The sequence below is a fragment of the Fukomys damarensis genome, unplaced genomic scaffold, assembly GCF_012274545.1.
Source record: "Fukomys damarensis isolate Sample0158 unplaced genomic scaffold, DMR_v1.0_HiC HiC_scaffold_9, whole genome shotgun sequence".
Lineage (NCBI taxonomy): Eukaryota > Metazoa > Chordata > Mammalia > Rodentia > Bathyergidae > Fukomys > Fukomys damarensis.
Window position 1 is genome coordinate 27,487,963 of NW_022900921.1, and position 4,531 is coordinate 27,492,493.

At 46.9% G+C, this 4,531-nt stretch overlaps 1 protein-coding gene across 2 annotated transcripts in view; it reads right to left on the minus strand.

The window, feature by feature from the left end:
- The window catches only part of Rnf44 (ring finger protein 44), a 17,448-nt gene that overhangs the window by 11,056 nt on the left and 1,861 nt on the right, over positions 1-4,531 (minus strand). The window contains exon 1 of one of the 2 annotated variants that reach the window (XM_010622114.3): positions 375-1,308. The exons of the other annotated variant lie outside the window; for it this stretch is intronic. The gene's annotated coding sequence lies outside the window, so the exon portion shown is untranslated. Of the gene's footprint in view, positions 1-374; positions 1,309-4,531 lie in introns of those variants that run through there. 2 annotated transcript variants of the gene reach the window in all.

Sequence of the window (4,531 nt, forward strand, 5' to 3'; positions counted from 1 at the left end):
CAGTAGCCAGCGGAAAGACCGCGGCGGCCCCGCCCCACACCAAGGGCTCCGCCCCGGGGCGGCACTGAAAACCAATCACTCACCGCCCCGGGCACGTGACCAGCGGGCAGTCATCTTGAAAGACAGATTTTTTTTGTTTTAAATAAGCTTCCTATCCGCCCGCACCTCGCATTTAAAGTAACAGCAGACACAGTCAAAGGCAAGGGGCGGGGTCATAGGATCTGACAAAAAGATGAAGAAAATACTACGAGGTAGACAGACTGATGGGCTACAAATCGGACTTGCTATTCAAACGCCAAGTACTCGCGCCTCTGAGGCTCAGTTTCTCTGCGGAAGAAATGAGTACCGCCCGGAGAGCTGCAGCCCTGACTTACTGTGTCATAGCCCCCTCCTAGGCCACTGGAGTGCAATGGGGTCTGATCTCGGACAAGGCGAGGCAGGGGCAGCCTCTTAAACCGGCCTATGGAGTCAGTATGGTCCAAAGAGCAGGAAACCTTCCGGGCGATGACGTCACCCCCAAGAGCTGCAGCGCTGCGATGACATCATGACTCAGCCGCCCCACAGCTCCTTGTTTATACTACCCGGCGCCTTTAAAAGCCTGTTCACCCAGCATTGCCCAAAAGACCAATGACCGGCGACTCATGCAAACGAGCTAACGTCTATCGGCCAGGAGGATTGGCCCTACGAATGCTGACGTCACAGAGATGTTTAACCGCCCCGCCCCCAGCATGGTCAGGGGAGAGGGGCGGGGAACAGATTGTAGCTTTAAAACTAAACTGCAGCGACCTAAGAGGGTTTGTGTCCCCGCAGAGAGGTTCTTGTTCCAAGGAGCTGGGGAACTAAACCCAGCGAAGTTTCTGTACTTTACGGATTTCCACTCTTCCCAGTAGCTGTGAGACTACTGTGAGAGGGATTGAGACAGCCAGCCCCCGCCTAGATGTAGTTCAGTGGTAGAGACCTGCCTAGCCTAGTCTGTGTGAAAGCCTGGTTTAATCCCCAGTGTGTGTGTTTTAAACTAGCCCATATTACAGATAGGGGAAATGAAGATCAAGACAGCACTCCATCCCAGGTTCGATCCCTGGTACCTCCCCACCCCAAAAAAGGAAACAAACAAACAAACAAACAAAAAAAAAGCACTTACTCCAGCAAGGGATGTGACTAAGTGCCAGGCCCTGGATTCAAGCCTCAGCATCACAAAAACAGAAAGCCTTCACTTATCTGAGGTCACCTCATAGCTGGAAAGTATGGCAGAGCAGAAAAATGAATCAAAGTCAAGACCTAACTTTGTTTTCCTTTGCCTTAATGCCTCCCCAGGCAGACCTTATGAAAGTGGGTATTAAATAAATTAAATGGGCGGGGCTTTGTCTCAGTGGTTCCGCCGCCTGCCTCACAAGCGCAAGGGCCGGAGTTCGATCCCTTGTACCATGAAAAATAAATTTTGAAAAAGTGGGTATTATATCCAAATTGATTATATAAACAGAACACCAGTAATACTCTAAAGCTGGGGTTTGCTACCATAAAGAGGCCCCTGTAGTTGTACTGCCATGGGGCTATCTCCAAGACAAACCTAAACAAACAGTGCCAGTGAAAATTGGTATTTATTAAATCTGTTTTGGGGTGGGGGCTCATTTTCTATGCTTCTTGTATATATTTCTTAATCCCAAATTTAAAAAAATTAAAACCAGGATACTGAGCAGGATGTAACATTCTTATCAATTTTTTAATTGGATATATACCACATCTGCATAAAATAGTTCTGAAAGGAGGCAGGCAGCGGAAAATGGCTCTTTTTTTTTTTAGTTCTGAAAGCATATACAGGAAACTGATTAACAATTGTCCTCAGGAAAAACTGGGTCAGAACAGACTGATTATTGTACATAATACTCTATTTGCTCTTTTTTAAAAAGTTCTGTAGGATACAACCTACTGGGAAGATTAGCAAAAACTATGAATTGTTTTAAGTCTTTTAAGCTATACAAACGTCTATTCCCTTAGAGTCAGAACTCCTGCTTTAGGAAAGGTATGCAATGGAAAGGATAGAAAAGGTAGTCTGAGGCTGGATTTAGCTCAGTCGTTCTACCTCTTGCCTCTCAAGTGCAAGGTCCCCAGTTCGATCCCCGGTACAAAACACACACACACACACACACACACACACACACACATTTATTCTAGGCCAGGGATTTAGCTCAGTGATTCTGCCATCTGCAAAGTATTTAGACCAACAATCAGTATTACTATGGATGTGCAGCTAGTAGCACAATAAGCTGTTTGCAATCCTTAAACCACACAAGGTCAAATTCTTGATGCACCGTTACTTATGTTACCCAAAATGCCAAACTTGGTATCTATCAACGGTTAAAATTACATGTGCATGAGATTAAGTTCTGATAAACAATGATTCATGTTCTCCCTCTTTCAGTACTGAGGATCAAACCCAGGGCCACAAGAAGCTAGGCAAGCACTCTACCACTGAACTACATGCCCAGTCTCTAACTGGTTCCTTATCATCCATTCTTCCTTCATTGCCTATATCCACTTTAACCCTTTATTTTCCCCACCACATAAAAGCAGTTACAAAACATTTCCACATTCAAAGGTGCCTACCTCTATAGGGGTAGAGTCTGCAGTGGCTCCCTGTGGCCTTCAGGGTGTACTTACTTATCAAGCTCTCTTTGTCCAATCTTTTGAAGCTTACTCCTCCTTAGCCCCTCTCCCACACCATGGAGTGCTTCCTACTGCCTTCTCTGCCTGCCACTTTTCTGCCTCTGTTCAGGCTGCACCACCTGCCTGCATTCTCTTTTCTTTCTTACCAGTCTACTCCTATCTCCTGCCTTTTGAGGCTCTGCTCCTATGTTATCTCTTTCAGGAAGCAGTTATATCTCCAGATTGTACTAAGGGCTGGGGATTTAGCTCAGCAGTTCTGCTGCCTGCCTTGCAAGCGCAAGGTCCCAAGTTCAATCCCCAGTACCAAAAACAGAATCTCCAGGTTGTATTGAACTCTATCTCTGCGTGCAAGGTTAGATTCACCTCAATATCACACCGTTTGACTTGCATATAGCCCTGTCGCATCACTGCATGTCTCAATAATCCTCCTCCTCCTGGTTGAGAAGATTTGGGCCTGTTAAGTATACTAACATCTGCTTCACTGGAAGTCAGGCATTATGGAAGCCAGGGTTATTTTACAGGTGCAGAGTTGAGTCTCATCAAGGTGCAGTGATTTGCCCAAGGCCACAGAAAATACCTTATCTACAACCTACTCTCAAAAATTGATCCTCGACTGGGAATGGTGGCGCACGCCTGTAATCCTAGCACTCAGGAGGCTCAGGCAGGAGGATCACCATGAGTTCCAAGCCAGCCTGGGCTACACAGTGAGTTCAAGGCCAGCTTGAATTGCATAGCTAGACCATGCCTCAAAAAAATAGGGACCCAGGCTGGGTGTGGTGGTGCACACCTGTAATCCCAGGGTTCAGGATGCTGATGCTGGAGGATCGCTGCATTCGAGACCAGCCTGGGATACATAGTGAGTTCCAGGTCAGTCTCAACTACATAATGAGACCCTGTCTCAAAAACAAACAAACAGGGGCTGGGGATTTAGCTCAGCGGTTCGGTGGCCTGCCTTTCAAGCTCAAGGACCCGAGTTCAATCCCCAGTATCAAAAACAAACAAACAAACAAACAAAACCCAAAGGTACCAAAACAAACAAAATAGGGACCCTATAGCCACCAAGCCTCTGGCTGTGTTTTCTCTGCTTAATATGTCCTCAACATCTCCTACTTGCCTCTGACAAAGTCCTGCTCACACTCTTGGGTATAGCTCAAAGACCACATCTAAAGCCTGCTCTAATGTGCTGGCTTGCTCTGACTTCCCTGACCCACTAGAACTATCATCACATTGTATCATGATAACAAAGGCTGTCTACATGTGGCTGTACCTCATGTTCCCAGCTGGGCCCAAACACCTTGTGCAGGACCTGGCTCATACTCTTGTGACAGGTGCCCAAGGAAGGGGCTCTGGGTTTGCTCTCTAATCCTAGTTGGCTAGGAAATCCCTGCCCTGTCTTCTTTCCTGCATGACCCACTTATTACTTCCCCAAATCTGGGCCTGACTCCAGGAAGTGCCAGTGAATCCCCAGAGTCTGCTGGGGGAAATCCCAAGGTCAGAGGTCACTAATACATCTGCCCTTATCCTGCAAAACCTTCCTGGGCACCTGCAAAAACAACCTGCAGCCAGTAGCGAGGGGGCAGAATTTTGCCTTATTTCCTGACTTTTCAGTAGAAATCAGAGCTGGATGTGTTGGAGAACACCTGCAGCACTTGGGAGGCTGAAGCAAGAGGTTTGCTTGAATTTGAGGCCAGACTGAGCTGCACAGGGAGATCCTGTCTCAAAAAGAAGAAAGAAAAAAAGCCAGCAACCTGTACTTTGCTTCAAAATCCTCTGCTTTGGCCTGCACACATACTGTGTGCTTCTTTCTCATCACACCCTCTCCCCTTTACCCTTTAAGTTAGGTACTGGCTTTTCTTTTTTGTTTCTT